The sequence below is a fragment of the Brachypodium distachyon genome, chromosome 5, assembly GCF_000005505.3.
Source record: "Brachypodium distachyon strain Bd21 chromosome 5, Brachypodium_distachyon_v3.0, whole genome shotgun sequence".
In the NCBI taxonomy this organism is placed as follows: Eukaryota; Viridiplantae; Streptophyta; class Magnoliopsida; order Poales; family Poaceae; genus Brachypodium; species Brachypodium distachyon.
Genome location: NC_016135.3, coordinates 15,874,871 through 15,896,521, shown reverse-complemented (window position 1 = coordinate 15,896,521; position 21,651 = coordinate 15,874,871). Strand labels below are relative to the sequence as shown.

The window sequence follows — 21,651 nt, the reverse complement described above, 5'->3', positions numbered from 1 at the left end:
GATGTTACGAACCATCTTCCATTTCTGGTGGCCTAGGAGTCGCACATAAGGTTTTCAGCAAAGAGCATTTCCCAGAAGATGGATCGGACACATCAGCTGGGCTTGTTCTAAAAGAAAGATTGAATGCATAATTAATAGGACTGTTGGACACAATCAAAAACATAGATACTTCACGCAACATAACTTATCAAGTCAATTTTCGATACACATTTTTTTTATTTTCTTCGGTTAAATTCGGAAAGGGGACGCGGAAAAAAAATACTTTGGGATTTGCCGGCGGCCTATTCTCGTGGCCGTCGGCAAAGAGTAATTTTTTTTTAATTCGTTCGCGTGCGTCTAAATTTGAACGGCTCGCGCGGGAAAAACGAATCACTTTGCCGGCGGCATTTTTTGGTGGTCGCCCGGCAAAGATAGCTTTTTTTTCTTTCCTGTCGGCCGTTTCGCCCGCCGTTAACCTCGCACGCGGGCCCACGTGCAGGGTTTCTTTGCCGGGGGCTGTCCTTTGGCGACGGTCTTTCTTATGATTTGCCGGCGGCCCACCCTATGCTGTGGGCTTTTCCGCCGGCCCACGGCATATTTGCTTCTTTGCCGGCGGCCCGATAGAAAGCCGCCGGCAAAGAGTGTTGCCGCCGGCAACGTCTAGTTTTTCCGTAGTGAATAGTTGAATATCTGATCCATACATAAATAGTTGGAGGTGGAAACAGTACAAAAATAGTTAAATAGGAACGTATCAGGTGAAAATGTCTTTTCGGTGAAAATCTGCAAATTTCCTTCGTCAGCCGTGGGATTCACAATGGACGGCCCAGATCAAAGGTGGAAAAATTTGAAGCCACTTAAGGTGTGTTCGGGAATCCTTCGGCTTCCTTTAACTCCTTCGATCCAGCTTCTTCGGGCCACTCCAGCGTCTTTGGCGTAGCAGAACTTGTTCGGCACTACTGCACAGTTCAGCTGGACTGAAAACCAGTTTCCCTGGGCTGTAAGCCCATTACCTTCTATCTTTTTCAGGTCGTCTTCCCCAATCGATTCCTCTCGTTCCCAATGGATTCCTCCCGTCCCTAATTTCTCCCCGTTGACCACCCTCTGCTCTGTCGATCGAGTGGGCAAGTTCCCGCATCCATGGATTGGCAGTGGTGCTCGACGAGGCGGCCCACCGGAGCGCAGCTGACTCGTCGTCGTAGCACTGTACCAGGCAGGGACGGGGTCCTCAGGCGTCGAGAGAAGGTACGCGATGCGCGCGAGTACACGTGCCTGGCCGCACCAGTGGCTGATCCGACGAAGCAGCCAAGCGACGAGGCCGCCGCCATGGAGGTAGATCACGAGGGTGAGTTTGTCGTTTGGGGCGGAGTGGTCCGTGGGGAGGTAGAGGTGCGCCTAGACGCCGGTGGCCGAATCTATGGTGATTTCCTTTGAGGAACGTCGGTGGCTGGGGAAACTGTCAGAGGAGATGAAGATTGGAGGCAGCGGCGAGGAAGGCCCTCCTAGCGACCAAGGAATCGGGAGAAGAAACAAGAAATCGGGAGAAGAAAGAAGAGGAACGAACCGTTTTTCACTTGGCGATGGCAAGATGGCTGTAATTTTTGCCTGCTTCACGTTTTGCCGTTCCGAGAATCCTGAAAATGGTCGCTCCGTGTTTTGTAAAAAAAAAAAAGGCTAGCTTCACGGATCTAGCTCTGTGGAGCTGGGCTGTTCGGTGCTGCTCCATCGCGGATTTTAGAGAAGCTGGAAGCTGGAGAATTTCCGAACACACACTTAAACGCACTTTTTCAGATAACCCCTGGTAACAACACCGGATCCCCTTTCCCCTGAACCCGATCCAGCGTTTCGTCTTCCATCGATCTTTCACGCGATGGAGAATCGCTGGACTCCACCACCGCCTGTCGCCGGCCTTCTTCAGCACCAGCCGCCTATCCTGGACCGCCACCGTTTGCATGCCCTCGACCAGCGTCGGCCCCCTGTCCTGGACCTCCACCACGCATGTGCCCTTGCCCTCCAGCAGGGCCGACCTCGAGCGCTCTCTCTCCGACGGTCGTGAGCCACCGGCCTCCGCTGGGCACGTGGATGAGCTTGTTTCGATGTTAAAATTTCATCCATGATCCAGCATCCTCGACCGGTCATTACTCTCCCTCCTAAGCACACGCCTTAGCTGCATCCCATGGAATAAGTAATACACACAGCCTGCAGAGACGAAGGAAATTTGCAGATTTTTACCGAAAGGCCATTTTCACCTGATACGTTCCCTAAGGGGGTAAAACAGATGTATATCACGCATAGTACATAAGGATCACACCTCAAAGAAATAGCTTCTCTGCAACATGGACCGACCAAGCAACGGTAATCTCCACCTTGGAGTCACCAAGGTCACAAACAGTTTGACTGATGTTGCAAAGTTTGGGGGTGAGTTTGACATGACCTTGTGAAGCAACATCAAATGACTTTGAGTAGGATTGTATGACAACTTTGAAAGTCTCTTCCAATCTTTGTGGAAAAAAAATGTGGCTTTCTCGCAATTCCACACTAACGACTCTCCTTGTTAGATCAATGTAACCATCAGTACCCATTGGCATTGATTCTCCACCATCACGGTGACTAGAATCAAGCAACACGACTTGCGTGTACAGGGGGTCAATAACCTCCTGAATAGTGCCATTACTATCCACAAGGGCAGCTTCATGAGACGGCGAGCAGAAAACGACTCGGCCCCCATATTTGAATGCGCCCTTAACGATGCGGACACCCAAGATGGTCGCCTGAACTGACTTCCCAAGTTGCTCCAGGCTTAACTCGCATCTGCAAAGGCAGTTGCGAAAGGGAATAGTGAAGAGACCATTACTGTGATGGATGTAACGGTATACCCTGTTAATCAATGCTCTGTCACGAGACTTTGTTCTGCCCTTAACCCTTAATTCGACTTCAAACACAAAAGCTCAGGCAAAATTGCCCGTGATGGGCCGGTCAAGCGCAAAAAAGGATCCTGCAAGCATCGTTATATACATTAATTGCAATGAACGAATCAACAATGACACAAGCAACATACATTAAGAAAAACCATTCAGATTTTTTTGTACCTAAGAAATTTAGCCTTCTTACACGTAGCTCTCGCTCTGTGTGTGTAGGGCTAACTAATAAAAAACTCTGAAAGAAAAGAGAGCCAGAAAGCTAACACACTGCAGAATAAAAAATGGGCTAGAACACATGAATACATACACGCAGTAAGGTGTTGGAGCTACTGGGGAGTCACTCAATCACAAAAAAGAAGGCCGACAGAAAAAAATGCACTGAACCACTAAAAACAATTCGTGAAAGAGCAGACCGTGTAACAGAAAGAGGGAAGCAGGTGTAGTGCCGAATTTTGAGCCACAGTTTTCGTTAGGTCTGCTTTTCAAGATAGCTTTTCGTCTACCCTTGATTAGATCTCCTACCATGAATGTCCTATTTTCTGTATATTTCTCATATTTTCCAAAAGCTTTAATGTCCTATATTAATTAACAAAAGTTATTTTGAATTAGTTTGCAATGGTTGCAGACTTCATTAATATAGGTATGCCTATTCCAAATCATCTTTCATATTGCAATTAAATAATAACACTGTTAAGAAAAGAAAAAATGGAAAGGCGGAAAATGGAGAGAAAACAGGAAACTGAAAGCATACATACATCTTGTGTGACTAGTTGGGCGTGATTCCTTGTTCGGTTGAAGAGAAGGTTGCGGTTATAATCAACTTCATCCCTGGCAGCGACCACGCCGTACACATGGAGCGGCCATTCTAAGTCGCCTTTGATCTCCGCGATTTTGAAAGAGAAGATCTGCAAGCTGGCCCCGGTGGTAGCAACAAGGTCGTCTTCAATTTCTATTCCTGGTGTATTGTGTGTAAAGTACATTGGGCTCAACGTGGCAGCAGCAGCAAGCAAGCAAATCAAGTGAGAGGAGTTGTCAGGAATCAACATGAATAATTCACTTAATCAAGAAAGAAAGGAAGGAATCTGCTTGAAAAATGAGTTGTGTGAGTAATGCTTGCTTACTTATGGTGTCGAAGACACCGCTAGCGAACAAACACTTTTTGCTCATACGGTACTTAGCATAGGTTATCTCCTCCGTTTCTATCTCCTTTGCAGATCTTGTCAGCTCCTTTTCCTTCTCCTCCTGATGCGGACAATGCCTGTAGTACTCGTACATGTACTCCCCAGGATCTTGGAAAGGGATCAGCTTCAGCTTGTCCCGCGCCTTTCGCTCCGCAACTAGGTCACAGTATTTCTTCACAAAGTCATCTATAACCATGGAAGACGATTCCCCCGTCATGTTGCTCTTCATCAAGAACGATGTCATCGCATTCACCTGAAGGGAAATCATCTGGATCTGCTGCACGGGCTGCAAATCCTCCTCCCCCGCACCCCAACCATCCCCAGCCGGAGGCTCATCCCCAGCCTGCCCAGCATCATCAGGCTCATCCTCATCAGGATCCTCCCCAGGCCCAGCATCATCAGGCTCCTCCCAAGCCTCAGCCTCATCAGGTTCCTCCCCAGCCACCTCAGGCTCATCCCCAGCCTCTGCCTCGCCACCCCAACCACCCACAGCCTCATCTTCCCCACCCTCTGCCAACAACCTAGATGATCTGGGTTCATCTTCCCCACCCTCTGCCAACAACCTAGATGATCTGTGTTCTTCTTCCCAACCCTCGGCCAACAACCTAGATGATCTGGGTTCTTCTTTAATTATCTCGCCCCGATAAGATCTCCGCGACCGCGATGCTGAAACACGGGGCATCTGGCCCGTGGGCACTACTTCTTCCTCGCCGCCATCCGCCATCGCAGTCTTTTTTGGCTAACAACTGACCGCCGCCGCCGCCGCCGCCGGACCTAGCTTAGGGTTTCTATGTAAAGGCCGGGGTGGGATGCTTCGGGTTTTTTCTTTTTTTTTGGTGGACGCTAGGCGTCGGCCGGGCGTCAGGACTCAGGATCCTTGTATCGGCCGCCTTCGGGGCCGTCAGATGGGTGCACGCCATGCCGTCCGATGCCTTCCAAGAGATTCTCTTCTCCCGCAACTCAACTTCCCCCGTCTCAGCATCTCTCTCTCTACTGCAACGAAATACAGGTACCTCCTGTGTGGGTTACTTCCAGCGCAACTTTGCTCCGCCCCGCCGCCGCGAGGTGCGCTGCCCTGAGATCTCACCGGAGCAGCAGCAGCTGGAGGAAACAAGAGCTACAATGGCGCATCTCATCCATGCAGAGTAACTTTTGCCTTGCAGCATAGGCGTCGGTGGTCGGTAGCCTGCAATGCAACCCTGTCAGCGGGAAGCGTCACCACCTAGGTGCCTTGTAGCATCGCCCTGCAGCTTCCAGCCCTGCACGTCGTCGTTTGCAGCAGGCCGGCGGAGGCAACGGCGCCTGCAGCTCACCACCTCTCGCGGCTCCCAACACCGCGCAGTGCCCCTTGCAGCACCACCACCCGATGGTCGCAGCATCGACATCTCCCGCATGCCGCACCGACTGCCCTCGCTCGCGGCACCAGCGATGACCTGGCCTTGCAGCACCGTGGCCTCCTGCTGACAGCATGGCCGGTCACCGCTCGCAGCACCGCCGCCTCCCGCTTGCAGCAACGCCTGTGAGCTGGCCTCGCCGCACCGTCGGCTCCCGTTGCAGCACCGCCGGCGTGGCCTCAGGCCTCGCATCACCGCTAGCCACCGCTCGCAGCATCGGCGCCTCCTGCTCGCAGCACTACCGCCTCCTCCTTGCATCACGTCGCAAACAGAATGTATACTTCATCATATTTGTTTTATTGCCTTCACTGACAAGGTTAATGCAATCACCTAGGTTGCAGGTTTCAATGAATAAAGTACTAATCCACAATTAGTTCTTCCTGTAAGATAGAATATATAATTGTATGGGTAATTGTATAGATATTATGAAAATTGTCCTTTGGAGTTTCCTTCTGGTTCATTAAGTTGATCTGAACTGGCTTGGTACAGTCATAGTTGCTATTTTGTTAGAGTCGAGGACAATTCTTTTTGTATGTTCTGGCTAATGACTTGGAGAAAAGCAAATTTTAGTAAATATCTATGATGGAGCAAGTTAAATTAATTATTGACATTAAGAGAGTCATGCAATGCTATAATGTGTGGCAGCAGCAGTAAATATATGTGGTTCCTCTCAGGTTAGATCTCACAGTAGTGTCGAGTCCTACATGTGTGCTAACAAATCATAATTTATATGACACATGGAGTCTTAGTAACATGTGAACGTAGTACCTAACAGAGAGTTCAATCTATATATTGTAGGAAGCTTCTTACATATTTTTATGCTTTACAAGCCTGCAAGTATATAGTGCTGCTATACTATAACATGAAAGTTCAGCCTTGTTGTACATGCTGCAGGGTAGTATGTAGCAGATAATTTCTTTTAGAGGGTCATGCCACGGCATCAAAGTCAATGCACCGCTAAGGGAAAGCAAGGTCCTTACGTCACCCCTTGAACTTATGTAGAACAATATATTCGCATAATTCTTTAAATCTTACCTAGTTATATGATTTTAATAGTAAGATTGAGCTGCAATGGTTCCTCAAATATAAAACATGTCGGAGAGGCATTGGACCAGTGAACTGATGTGTTAGCTATGATGAGGAAGGCGCCGATCCACAGCCCCTAATTAGGAAAAATCCAGGTTTCATCTTTTGTTTAGTGTCTTGTCTGTTGCAGGTATTTAAGTTTAACAAATATTCTAGATTACTTGCTTACATGGTGTTGCTTCTTTTCATAACTATTAGCTGCAAGAAATGTCCTACTATTAAGGCAGTATATTTTGCAATTAATGGCTCTGAATATGGTGGTGCAGCCACGAGAAGACAGAGGTATGCATGTGTGGATCGGCGTTCGTCGGTTGGTTTGCAATGTTACACCTCACTGGATTGCCATGGCAGTGTGATTCAGATGTAAGTCATTGTGGTATCTCATGTTTCAATCAGGTTTTGAAGGTAATATGTCAGTGTTTAGTTTTGTATCTGAGTCTATTGGATTTTAAGAAAGGAAATAAACAGAGATATTTTGTATTCGGAACAGAGACAATTAGATTGCATATCTAAACATGATTTTGCATACTTATACTATGGTAGTATAAATTTTTTTTTTGAGGTAATGGTAGTATAAACAATTGGCAAAAGTCGTTTAGTTAGCTGTTTTCCTATGAATCAATATTTTTTTTTGAGCTCCTTTGGGTTTTGGTTGTAGGCACTACTAAGTCCACTTCTTAGTTAGTGCTTCATTTGTTCGGAATCGCATGGTTGGGCTATAACACAGGAGCTTGATTTGCATTACTAAATTCTGGATGATTATGTGTGTGTGTGTGTAAAGATGTCCAAACTTTTTTATTATATATTTCTTAGAATCTACACTTTTAATTGAGGTAGTCATGGCTATAGCTTATTTATCAGAATTGCCTTTATCCCGGGACTACCTGGTGGCAAAGAAAAGAAAGTGGACTATACTCTCGATTTGTATATAGGTTTTTTATGTGTCCCTTTTTTTTTCATGTTTGTGTAACTGTAACCCTGAACCTAATTATTACTCATGACGCACTTGATAATTACATTGCACTGATGATTCTTCTTTATGGCGGCATATGGAACAATTTGCATGGCGTTCCATCTCCGGACGATGATCCTGTGCTCATCGTCATGTTGACAGTTATTTTGATAAAGATATAAGCATCACCTGTGGCTCATATATTGTGTTTAGTTTTTTAGTCTGGAACTAACACAAAAATGTTTGTACACTGAAGTATTGAGTACTGGTGCATGTGCTTATGTAGTAGCTTATGTTTTAGTAGCAAAGGTTGAGGTATCCCAGAGTCATATCTTTACGAGATCCTCCAGTTGTTTCACATTTGATAGATGATGTAACTTATTTGAGAATCACTAAAGTTGCCATGATGAAACCAACTAACCCGTCATGAATAAAAGAAAGAGTGCGCAATTTATGAGTGTACATTCAACGGACTGCTAGACACAAATTCATCTGGTAAAAAATAGTCATGAGACATGTTTTATTGTTGTTGCAAGGGTGGTCGACAAACCTGTATATGAAATTATGAGTTCTGATTGAAATACACCATGTTTGCTATTCGACGGTGTGTTGTGTTAGCGAAACAAAACGAGACTCTTGCGTTTGCCGTGATAACATTAAAAATTGCACAAACGTTCTAACGAGTCAAGCTAATTTATTTATATTGTATTTTGTTGTTCCGTTGCAACGCACGGACATTCGGCTAGTCTATACCTATCTAAAAAATGCGGACCGTTTCCTTCACCGTCGTCTGTCAAACTTCCCATGAAATTTGTGGGCCCTCAGAATTGCATGTATATTAGGCCTATTTAGCCAGCTGGCCCATTACCTGCACCGAATCTATCTATATATATCCCATAAATTTGTGAGCCCCCAGAATTGCATGTATATTAGGCCTACTAGGCCGGCTGGCCCATTGCCTGCACCGAATCTATCTATATCTATACCAATGTAAAAAATACGGACCGTGGCCCAAGAGGAAAAAAAGAAAAGAAGAGAAAAAAAATGAACACCTAAAAGTGGCTTGCCTAGGCCGTGGCAGCGCACGGGCATTCTGCTATTACAGAAAAGTACCACATTTGTGCTAGGGTTCGAAGTCAGATCAACATTTGCTAATTGTTTCTAATCGGTACCACTTTTGCGTAATTGGTAACAAATGGCCCTAAGAGTTGAGGACAAATCCGACAGGTCGGGCCCACCTGTCATGCCAGTGTGGCGAAAACAAAACCTTCTCAGTAATATAGCCATAAGGCAGGGGCAAAAGATAAAAGCACCTTTCTTCCTCCTCCTCACGTTCAACTTGCAGAAACGCAAGCACGAACGGCAGCAATGGCGCCGCTGGTCTAAATCACACCAAATCGATGACTTATTTTCGATGTGAAACAGGGAAATTAATACTCACCATACTATGAACCGATTCAGTCATTAAATCTTCAGTTTCCCCTCCCCTCATCATCTCCCAATTCCAACCATGCACACTGAATGCCGTCTGTGGGCATCCAACCATCGATCTCCCTCCTCCGGCTATAAAATACAGTGCTGATCACGTCACGTTGAGTCTTTGCCTTTCTTCCCTCTTTCATTGTATTGAAAGTTTTGTCTATCATCCTCTGGAGAGCCGGTGCAGCGACGTCTTTCCCCGCCATTCGCCGCCACCATTGTTGAAGGTGAGATCGCTCCGAAGCTCCTTTCTTCAATTCCTTACACAGTGAGACTCCTCCGATCACTTTATTCCTATTTGACAAGGTTTCGAGAGCCATCTACACCGCTAGCCGCGTAACCACGACACCATTCCGACGCCACGCCCGGAGCTTCGCCCGTCGCCGTGTAGAAGCGTCTTCGACCGCCGCAGCCGCGTCACGACATTCGCCCCGACCACAGGGAGATGAGGATACAATCAGTTTGCACTAACGAGGTTAAGCCCAACCAGCCAACTCCCCATATACAGAAAGTTTCGATTCCTGCGTCCTTAATATACAGAAAGTTTGAAAGATCGGTATGGTCGGCTAGAGGGGGGGGGGTGAATAGGTGACTAACAAATTTTACCTTTTCTTTTTATTTTCTTGAAAGATACAAAACACTTAATCATAGTTTTTTTATTTCCGTGCCCCTCCTTTCTTAGCTGACTCTGAAATACCCGAGGCCAAAAACAGTGCTCGCTTCTACACTTGTTCGTTTTCTGCTTCCTCGCAAATGCCCTAACGGAGCACCTGCTAACGGTCAAATCCCTTTGACTGTTTGGTTCTCACGGGTGGGCCGCAGGCAACCCTGACAGGTGGGGCCGAAGCGACGTTTCTAGCGTGTGGGGCTGTGAGGAGACAGTGCAAGCAGGCAGGGCTTAGTGGGTCTGGTTACCTTACATGCGGGCCAAGGCGTGACTGACAGGTGGGGGCAGTCGACTTAACTTACATGTGGGGCGACGCAATGAATGACAGGTGGTTTCGTCGCCTATCTCTCTCATCCCTTCCTCGCCTACCCCAAATAGGATTGATTTAGGCTTGTTTGCCAAATATGCCGCCGCCCCCGCCAAATATGCCATCGTGGGCTCGCCAACGATACTGACAAATGGAAGCACTGGCAATGCCGCAGCCAAATACGCCTCTGTGGGCTCGCCGGCGAGACTTACGAAGGGAAGCACCGGCGCCGGCGCCACCAAATACACCTCCATAAGCTTGTGGTTCCTACGGCGCGGACACAGCTTAATCGAAGAAAGCAAAACACACCTCACATGCAAATTATGGAAGCGATTACATCACAAGCAGTTCAATATAGCGGTTATTACCACATCAGTTCATCATCACAGAACACCCACTGCAAATTCCAACAATTAACGACATTAATATAAAATAACAATGACGCCGATCACTTCTGGCTGCCGACTTCCTCCTCCGGTGCGACGCCAGGCTCGGCATGCCCCTCCACAGGCACCACCTCCAGCACGACGTACGGGAGGCCGTGCATCTGGCCGGCGTTGGGGAACGTGTTCGTCATGTTGGTGTACACGTTGTATAGCATGAATGCGATAAACTCGCATCCACACCAATACATGTGGCCAAGAAGGTACTCGGCTTCATGGCTGTTGGTGAGGTGCACTAGGATGGTCATGTCGACGCCATCCTCTAGGAGCTTCTCCAAGAGGTACATTGGAGGGCCTACGGCCTCACGGTGAGAGAAACCGGTGTGGAGGAAGTCCCTGACCAAGGCGATCGGGCTCCGGCTGCGCGACATTGCCCACACCTGGAGCGTCCTCTCCACACGCACGCCCGGTGGGAACAACTGCTCCTTCGTGAGGGGTGGCGGGTGGAAGGTGCGGCCTTGGAACGCCATTGCCCGTCGGTTAACCGCACAGAAGAAGTGTAGAGAGGTGAAGATGTTTAGAAGAAGGAGAAGAATACAAATAAGTAGTGCCATGGCGCTGGGTTAAATAGCGAACAAAAGGGTAAGGGGAGAGGTTTCCGGTGATGAGGTTTGGTGGTGGGATTTGAAAGCGGTTTGCATGAATGCTCTGGGACTCTTCGCCGGAGCGGTTTGACTTGCGGAGGCGTGCATGGCAGCCTTGCATGGGAAACTGGTGTGCGTGGGTAGTGAAGGGCCTTGCATGGGAAACTGGCGTGTGTGGGCAGTTGTACGGCCTTGCATGAGAAACTGGTGTGTTCCCGCGCGCCCTCTGGCCTTCTATATTCCTTAATTAATTTGATCGATCCGTTTGACTTGCGGAGGCTTGCGCTACTATCTCTATGCCTATATCGCAACTCTATATGCCTATATATATTCCGTGCGATCATTCCGGCCTTTGCATCTAGCCTTCTACTCTGCTAGCTACCAAAGATCCATCGATATGGCACGGTGGTTTGGGGACTCCTTCCGGTGCTCCTCCATTGAAGCAGAGAAGAGGGAGCTCGACGGAGAAAGTCCGTACCGACGGACGGAATTCTTCACCTCATCGGACGAAGATGAAGTAACTCCGCCTATGTCTGTAGAGACATATGTCATTATAGGCATAGCCGGTCCCAAGCCCGGATAAAGGAGGGTTTTGAGAGGCTTGGCGAGCCAACGTAAAAACTAGCCATTCCTATGGATATGAAACCCTATAGAAATTCGTTGGGGCGTAACCCTCTTAGCGACGCGCCACATCGGAACCCGGGTGTGGTGTTAAATGAGCAAGGGCCGGGCCGTCACTCCCTTAGTGGCGCACCACATCGGAACCCGGGTGTAGTGTTAAATGAGCAAGGGCCGGGCCATCACTCCCTTAGTGGCGTGCTACACCGTCGCCCGGGTGTAGTGACAAGTGAGCAAAGATCTTCGCATCTCACTCGACGGATGCGAAGGGCAAGGAAGTTAGCCGAGGTCTATAGACTTAGGGTGGGTCGCTGGAACATAGGATCTCTAACAGGGAAGCTAAGGGAGTTAGTGGATGCAGCAATCCGGAGGCGTGTAAATGTTCTCTGTGTTCAGGAGACTAGATGGGCGGGTCAAAAGGCTAAAGAAGTAGAGAATACCGGCTTCAAGCTTTGGTATTCCGGTTCAGTGGGTAGTAGAAATGGTGTTGGCATTCTATTGGATAAGAGGCTCAAGGGTGGAGTGGTGGAAGTTAGGAGACAAGGGGACATGTTAATCCTAGTCAAGTTAGTTGTAGGAGACCTTGTCTAGAATGTCATCCGTGCTTATGCCCCACAAGTTGGGCTTGACATGAGCATTAAGAGGCAATTTTGGGAAGATCTAGAGAGTTTAGTAAGTGTACCTACAAATGAGAAGCTCTTCATAGGAGGAGATCTCAATGGGCATGTGGGCACAACAAACTCTGGGTTTGAGGGGGTGCATGGGGGCTTTGGGTTGGGCGATAGAAATCAGGAGGGTAAGGACGTCTTTGGAGTGTATGCTCTTTGCTGATGATGTGGTTCTAGTAGATGAGAGTAGGGTGGGCGTCAGTAGGAAGCTGGAGTTGTGGAGACAAACCTTGGAATCCATGGGGTTTAAGCTCAGTAGGACTAAGACCGAGTATATGTGGTGCGACTTTAGTGGCTCTAGGTGCGATGACGGAGAGGTTAGTCTAGGAGGGCAAAGAGTGCCTAAGAGGGACACCTTTCGATACTTGGGTTCTATGCTGCAAAGCAATGGGGGTATCGATGAGGATGTTAGCCACAAGATCAAGGCAGGGTGAATGAAGTGGCAGCAAGTGTCTGGAGTCCTGTGTGACAAGAAGGTCCCACAAAAGCTGAAAGGTAAGTTCTATAGGACGGTTGCCAGACCTGCCATGCTTTATGGAGCAAAATGTTGGCCCACTAGAAGACAACACATCCAACAAATGAGTGTGGCAGAGATGCGTGTGCTAAGGTGGATGTGTGGTCACACAAGGAGAGACCGGATCAGAAACGATGCGATTCGTGATAGGGTAGGGGTGGCACCAATTGAAGAAAAACTTGTACAAAACAGACTTAGGTGGTTTGGGCATGTCTAATGGAGGCCACCTGAAGCACCAGTAAACAGTGGGATTTTAAAGGGCTTTGGTATGCAAAGAGGGGTAGATGGTGACCTAAGTTAACTTGGGTGGAGGCAGTTAAAAGGGACCTAAAAGACTGGAATGTGTCCAAAGATCTGGCTTCCGACAGGGCTGCATGGAAATCTGCAATCCATGTGCCTGAACTGTGATTTTGTTTTCTTCGTTTTCGTGTTTACTGTTATTTTCCACAAATTTCTGTTTGGGTTTCATATCTAGCCTACCCCAACTTGCTTGGGACAAAAGGCTTAGTTGTTGTTGTTGTTGTTGTTGTTGATCGGACGAAGATGAAGTCCGTGGTAGGCGGCGCTGCACTGGTCGTGCTCGTGGACGCGGCCGGTCTCCACCACGACGTCAAACTCCGACGCCGCCTCCGCCTCCGCCCGAACGGTCATCGTCTCGCGTCAAGCGAGGCGGATGTAAAAGACAGGCCGTGTCTCCAGCACCAGCCCAGCATCCTCCACTGCCGGTGCGACATCAACCGGCCCCGCCACCGCCTCCTCCGCCGCCGGCGCATCGTCTATCTCCGTCTGCAGCTCCTACGGCACCGCCGGCGTGCCGTGCGTCGCCACCACCGCCGTGGGATTTACCCCGCTCGTCGCCGATGTGGTTCTCTCACTCGTGCCACGAGTCTGCCGCGTGCCAGGACTACATCTCGCGGTAGGCGTCCATCCGTGCGAGCTCCCGCAGCAGCGACAGCGATGACAAGGACTATAGGAAGTTGTCCTGTGTGTCGGAGTGCAATGAGTTGCGATGTTCCATCGACCTTTAGACAATGCGCCGCCGCAAGAGAGCCGGGTGGCGAAGGTGGATGTTATGAACCTTAGCCCTAGCGATGTGATGGTCGTCGGCTAGGTCGAGAGATTGTAGGAGAGGTAAATCAGGGAGGAAGAAGAAGAGGGGCAGGGAATCTGTTTCTATTCACTTTTTCGATGCCCCTCTCACGGATGCTGCGCTGATTATAAACTCAGTCGTAGAAACACATTCACGGCCCATGGCCCAAGAGCACGGCGTTACACGGCTACAGGTGCCAGACATGCTACAACAACATCAGCAGGTGTAACATCCCAAAATTTTCAAACTTTGCATCATGCATTTGCATCCATAAGCATCATGCCTCTTATGCATTTTAACCACTTTTAAACCTTGGTTTTGAAATTTAAATCTCTTTACCAAAGCTTTCTCTTATTGGAATCTTGACTTCCATCTTATTGGAATTTTCAAACCAATAGGGTTTTGACAATAGGGGTTTATTGCATCTGTTATGCTCCCCATATTTTAGTATTTAATTTAGAGTTGAAAAACTATTTTATTTAATTAGTTATAAAGCCCTAAAGGCAACTATATAAGCAAAACTATTTTTAAATATTTTATTTTGAAGTAATTCAAGTCCCAGAGGCTAAGGCATTTGAGGATTGATTTTACAAATTTTCTGGAACTTATTTGGTTTGATTTGGAGCTTTGAATCAAAAGTTTGTTTTAAAAACAGAAAAGGAAAAAAAAAAGAAAAAAAGAGAGAAGGAATCGGACTGGTCCGGCCAATTGGGCCGAACCGAGCCACTTACCTCACCGCGCGCGCCAGCCCAACAGCAACCCGCGCACCAAGCCGCTGACCGACGGGGACCACCCGTCAGTCGTCTCCCTCCCCCAGTCACCGCCGGAATCACCGCGCGTTGGATCCGCGGCCACCATCTCTGCCGCCCCGTCAGCTCCGTGGCGCCCTCCCCTTTCCATGCGCGGCATTATAAAGCCCGCACCCTCCTCTCTCTTTCCCCTCTCTTTCCTCTCCTGATCGCGCCACCAGGCTGTCACCATTTCTTGCCGGAGTAAGCTACAGGCCGCCGCCGTCTTTTAGTCCCCGCCACCGACAAGGTACGACATCGACCCCATGGCCGCACCTTCTTCTTCCCCTTGTCCTTGCGGACGTTTTGACGCGCTCCATTCTCTTTTTCGTGCACCGTAGCTCACCATCGACATTCACCCAAAGCTACCGTCGCCGCCGCCCCCTTCCGGAGGAGCTAGGCGTTGCCATCGTCGCCGCCGAGAGGAACCATCGCCGCCACCCCCTTCGTCGCGTCGCGCCGCTTCTTCCCCACCTTTTCCCGAAGCCGGAGGCCAACAGAACCGCTCGCACCGCCGTTCCAGAGCCGTCGCGCCCTCGCCGGAAACTTAGCGCCGCTGGAGGTATAGCCGGAGCCCATCTCAACCGTCTGATCTAACTTGCACGGCTTAGATTAGATCACTTAACGTCCCGAACCGGTATGCAATCTGGGCCGTCCGATCTTGTTTAAGTTAGATCCGACGGCCACGTTATGTTTTTAACCCAAACCGGTACGCACCAATCACAGGATGCCACGTGTCACCCTTTTTTAATAAAGCATTACCTCGGCCGATTTAAATGGTAGTTTTGCAGAAAAACCCCTGTAACTTCAAATCACCATATCTTTCAAACCGTTTGGCAAAATTTGACAAACCGCACCTTTTTGGAATCCTCTTGAACAGTAGATCTTTTGGCACAGTTTAAATTCAATTTTGAATAACTTAAACTGGACCTTTTTGCAGGAAGCTTTTAAATGCTTTTTAATCCTTATAAATTGTTCTAAAAATCCCTTTTGCATGAAACCACTTTCAGAAATCCACTTTTTGTATCCTCTGTCCAGTGGGACCAGAGGGTAAGGCTTTTGAACTATTTGTTAGCATGGTTCAATTAAAACAAACCAAAACCATGTCACATGCTTGCATTGCATCATGGCATATTTTTTTCCTTGTGTTGGTTTGTGTGTTTATATGTGTGTGTTTGCTTCGTTTAGTTTACACGGAGTGCGATCCTTGTTGTTGTGAGGAGTGTGAGAACAACAGCTCGAAACAAGGCAAGTTCACTTTGATCATTCACCTAATATTTTACTATGCACTAGAGGTTTTATTAGTTGCATTGATAGGACTATTATTTTATCTATGCTAGCTATGAACTCCTAGTAGTATAGATTAGCCCTGTCGTTACCTTTCCACCAATTGCCATCGTAGGTAGTTGAATGCTATGCTATGTTAGTACCGTGGGTGGAATCATTACATTACGATATTATTGTTATTATGGAGTAAAGCTATGTTTTCTTAGTGTATGGCAAAGCAAGTAATTTAATGAACCATCCTGGGTGGGCGGCTTTGAGATTTTGAGATGTCATGCGACGTCAGGTCCATTTCTATGGGTCCATTTCTATGAGTCGTCTCATCATGGATTTGGGATCGCCTGCGTCGCAAATGTGGAATGCCCCCCGGGGTATCCAAAGACTGGAGTAGTTTAATTGCTTCCAGTACAACCACATGCTAATATGGGCTCTGGCTTGACGGAGTAAGTTGTTTGAACCCAGATCCGAGAGATTGTGATGATGTAGAATGTGTAGAATGCTAAATGGGCTCTGGCTTGATGTAGTAAGTTGTAAGATCCTGGGCCCGAGGTGATCGTGAATATGTAGCCGTGTAGGTGGGAGCGGGTCCCTCGGTATGGGTTTGGGTGATTACTTCTGAAAATTCTCGTAATCGATGCCGTTACTACTCTACCCTGAGGACATCAAGGGATTAGCACGTCGATTTCTTGTGGGTAAAGTGTACAACCTCTCGAGAGTGTCAAACTAGCCATGTCCCCAGTTATGAACAATTTTGAGCAGCTAGATTTGAGAGCTGTAAGGAAGGTCTCACTCATTCCAATTTCATAATAAAACTTGATGGGTTAAACTTGGGATAGTAGCACTCGTTGATGTCTATCCAGTGTCCAATAGATTAATAGGAGCATTGGTGTGTCTATCCAATGTCCAATAGTGAGAAAATTATTTTGTTTAAAATGATAGGATTAAACAATGAGGCTTTTATGCAAATTAGCCCAAACCCCCACCTAGCCAAAATTTGCACGTACTTGGTAGGATCTGTTATAACATTGTAGTGAACTTGCCAATACATTCAATGTAATGACCCCCCTAGTGGCTGCAACCTTTGATGTTGCAGGTTTTTCCGATGATGAGTAAGGTTACGTTGTGTTGGGTTACGAGCATGCATTCCAACATGTTCTCACTGTGGTGTTGATGTGGCTCTTGTATCTTCCGTCTTCCGCTGTCAAATATTATGTTTTATTTTCAAGCTAACACGTGTGGTTATGCAAGTTTGTAAGTACTTTTAAATTCTAGATCATTACGATGTAATAAATTATTTGACATTTGTATCTTGATATTACATCATGAAATTGTGTGTGCTAGTAAGTTGATCCAGGGACTAGCACTATAAGCACAGAGATCGAACCCTATATGGACGTGGTTGCTTCAAATGGTATCAGAGCATTGTGTTGCCTGTAGGTTCGTGACCCTTATATTGAAATTACCTTATTAGGTACCTATTTTCCAAACTAAATTATGTTTGAAAAAATCTCATATTCTATTCTCATCCACTTCTTTCACTCTCTCATCCAGTTTGAAGGTTTTTTAAACATCGAAACAATAATAGTTAGTCGCGGTAGACGTAATTTGTGAGCTGTCACTTTTGCATTTGTTGGTGGCCACAAATAATAATAATAAATTATTTTGAAATAAAAACTTTGTTGGTTTGCTTTTCAAATTATTTTTTTCTTTCTTGGGCTTGGATGCCTGAACTAAGCTAATTACTTGTTGGATCTTACTTCATTGGTGATTGTTATGCCTTGCTTGTCTGTTGTTGGGTTAAGGTTCTTTTAAACCCCATCTATCTATTTCGCATCTATGCTATCCTAAACAGATGCCGCCGAGACGTCAGCCGGCAACAATAACAATGAAGGAAACAATGCGGATGAGAATAACAACGCAGCAACCATGCAGCAGTTACTAGCAGCTCAGACCCTGTTTTTCCAGATGTTCACCTAGCAGATGGCCAATAACCAGAACAACAATAATAACAACAACAACCACAACCAGCACCACCCACCACCTCAGGTCGACATGTTGACCCGTTTCCTGAGATTATGTCCACCCACCTTCTCCAGCTCACCTGAGCCTACAATGGTTGACGATTGGCTTCATTCTGTCAACAAAAACCTTGTTGAACTGCACTGATGCGGAAAAGGTAAGGTTTGCTGCTCACTTACTTGAAGGACCAGCCGCATCTTGGTGGGAGAATTATCAGATCACCACTCCCATTGAGGATGTCACGTGGGACATGTTCCAAGATGCATTCCGCACCACCCATATCTCTGCGGGAGTGCTAAGCTTGAAACATAAAGAGTTCCACAAGCTGAGGCAGGGAAGTCGCACTATGACAGAGTTCATTGATGTTTTCAACAAACTGTCCCGGTATGCACCTGACGACGTCAATACAGATGCCAAGCGTCGCGAGAAGTTTTTAGATGGTCTGAACGATGAGCTTTCCGTTCAGCTGGCAGTTGCTTACACCCCTACCAATCAGTCCCTAATAGACAAGGCCATTACCTTGGAGAACAAATAAAACTAGATGGAGAGCCGTAAGAGGAGGCACCATTCGGGGGACCCCCACACTAGACCACACCAGAGACCGCGCACCTCGTATGATGGGAGTGGGAGTTCATCACTGAGCAGGAATGTTAACCACAACCGCGATCACCATGCAGGAAATGGTCACCACCATCGCCATGGAGGACATGGACAAAACCACCAAGGAGGCTATGGAAACAAGCACCAGCATCAGCTTTAGCACTCGCGTCCGAGGAACCACAATGGCAATGGCAATGGCAATGGGAGCAATGCAGGACAGAACCGCAACGACCTCAGCCAAGTGGAATGCTACAGGTGCCACAAGATGGGGCACTTCCAACGAATGCCCAGAGAGGTTCGAAGGGAATGGAGTTAAACCTAACCCATTCCATAAGGGCAACGTGAACCACATTGACGTGGAGGAGATCACCGAAGAACAAGGTATCGTAATCGGCACCTTCCGCATAAATATAGTTGAAGCACTCGTACTGTTTGATACTGGTGCATCAAATTCCTTCATATCAAGGGGGTTCGTGAAAAGTAATGGGTTACCAACTAGTACACTAGTGAATCCCATGAAGGTGAAATCACCGGGGGGAGAAATGTTAGCCACCTTTGAGTGCCGTCTGCTTGCTTTGGAAATTGGAAAACACATTTTCCCCACATACCTGATAGTGATAGGATCCAAAGGTCTGGATGTAATCCTAGGAATGGATTGGTTGGCCAAGTATGAAGGATTCATAGACCGTGTCAAGAGAACCAGTGTTCTCACAACCCCAGAAAAAAAGCGTATTCGCTTCAAGTCGACCTTTAAACCTCAGAAACCCAAGGTCAATTCTCTTAAGGGGGTTAGCATGGAAGAGATACCCATAGTGAAGGAATACCCGGATGTGTTTCCAGAGGAGTTACCAGGCATGCCACCGGACCGTGATGTGGAATTTCTTATTGAGTTAATGTCAGGAAGTGGACCCATAGCCAAGAGTCCGTATAAGATGGTTGTGGATGAGTTAAAGGAACTGAAGAAACAGCTTGCAAAGCAGTTGTCCAAAGGTTTCATTCGACCAAGTTCGTCGCCTTGGGGAGCGCCTGTTTTATTTGTGGAGAAGAAAGACAAGAGCCAATGGATGTGCATCGATTATCGTTCGCTGAATGAGGTGACAATAAAAAACAAGTACCCCTTACCTATAATCAATGATCTGTTCGATCAGTTAGAAGGAGCATGTGTATTCTCAAAGATCGATCTGCGATCAGGGTATTTTCAGTTGAAGATCCGAGAAGCGGATATACCCAAAACAGCCTTCACCACTAGATATGGCCTATATGAGTATACCAATGATGCCTTTTGGATTGATCGATGCACCAGCATACTTCATGAACATGATGAACAAGGTATTCATGGAATATTTGGACAAGTTTGTCGTGCTGTTCATCGACGATATCCTGATTTATTCCAAGAGCAAAGAAGAACATGAGCAGCACCTACGTTTGATTTTGGAGAAGCTTAGGGAACACAAGTTGTACGCCAAATTCAGCAAGTGTGACTTTTGGTTGTCGGAGGTCAGCTTCCTAGGACACATCGTGTCAGGAGCAGGAGTCGTTGTCGACCCAGCTAAGGTAGTAGCAGTGACAATATGGGAATCACCTAAGAACGTCGGAGATATCCACAGTTTCTTAGGACTTGTTGGTTACTACCGAAGATTCATTGAGAACGTTTCCAAGATAGCAAAACCCATGACCGAACTTTTGAAGAAGGAGAAGAAGTTTGACTGGATTGAGAAATGTGAAGAAAGTTTTCAGGAGTTGAAGGAGAGATTAGTGTATGCACCCATCCTTGTTTTACCCAATTTATAGGAAGATTTCCAAGTTTAGTGTGACGCTTCTCGTCAAGGTTTAGGAGGTGTTTGGATGCAAGGAGGAAGAGTCGTAGCGTATGCTTCGCGGCAACTAAGGAGCCACGAAGGGAATCATCCCACACACGATTTGGAATTAGCGTCGGTAGTGCATGCACTCAAGACTTGGAGACACTACCTTATGGGAAAGCATTGAGTTATTCACGGATCACAAGAGCCGATTTCAATTGGAGACAGAGAAGATGGTTGGAATTGATTAAGGATTATAATCTGAATTTGCAATACCATCTGGCCAAGGCTAATGTAGTAGCCGATGCATTGAGCCGCAAGGGCTATGTGAATGGACTGACAGCTGGAGAACTACCACCAGAATTGTGCGAACAATTCAAGGAGCTTAGATTGGAGATTGTACCAGAAGGTTATCTGGCCAACCTAGAGGTATAACCCACGTTGTTGGACAGAATCAGAGAAGCTCAAAAAACCAATCTGAAGATTGAGCAGATAAAAGTTAAGATGACCAAGAACTGCAAAAGGTTTTCATGAGGATGACCAGGGAACCATGTGGTTTGAGAAACACATTTGTGTCCCACAGGATCCTAAGATCAGAAAATTGATATTTAAAGAAGCCCATGATTCACCATACTCCATCCATCCCGGGAACACAAAGATGTACGTAAATCTGAAGGAGAAATTTTGGTGGTCCGGATTGAAACGTGACATCGCCGAGTATATTGCTTTGTGTGATGTATGCCACAAAGTAAAGGCTGAGCACCAGAAACCAGCGGGACTGTTACAACCATTGCCTGTGCCAGACTGGAAATGGGATAAAACTGGCATGGATTTTATCACAGGATTATCGAGAACCAGTCGGGATATGACTCAATATGGTAGTGGTTGACCGTTTGACCAAGGTTGCCCATTTCATACCGGTGAAGACCACTTATACAAGTGCTGAGTTAGCGAAGCGCTATATGTCCAGGATTATATGTTTACATGGAGTTCCAAAGGAAATAGTTTCGGACAGAGGTACCTAATCATATCTCCCTCCCTAGTGCTTCCCCACTCTTGATTCTTTGAGGATTGGAGGAAAAGATCTTGATCTAGGGTTTCACCAAATTGAAAAGTTGATTCCCCTTGTTTCATTTATGGGATTTTGTTACTCTTGGGATTTTGGAATCCCTAACCGGAAGGTGTCTCTTCAAGGCCTCCAATCTTGTGAGGAGGTGCTTGAGGATTCGGGAAGGAGTCTCCAATTAAGTTGTGGAGTTATGCCCTTCTCCTTGTATGTAA

The 21,651-nt window shown here is 47.0% G+C and overlaps 1 non-coding gene across 1 annotated transcript; it reads right to left on the bottom strand.

The window, feature by feature from the left end:
- Positions 1 to 2,182: 2,182 nt before the first annotated feature.
- LOC106865559 lies at positions 2,183 to 4,924 on the bottom strand. Its single transcript, XR_002960777.1, has 3 exons — positions 4,019 to 4,924; positions 3,653 to 3,881; positions 2,183 to 2,971 (listed from the first exon to the last, which is right to left on the bottom strand). It is a non-coding gene; the product is annotated as an uncharacterized LOC106865559 (transcript).
- Between the last annotated feature and the right edge of the window lie 16,727 nt (positions 4,925 to 21,651).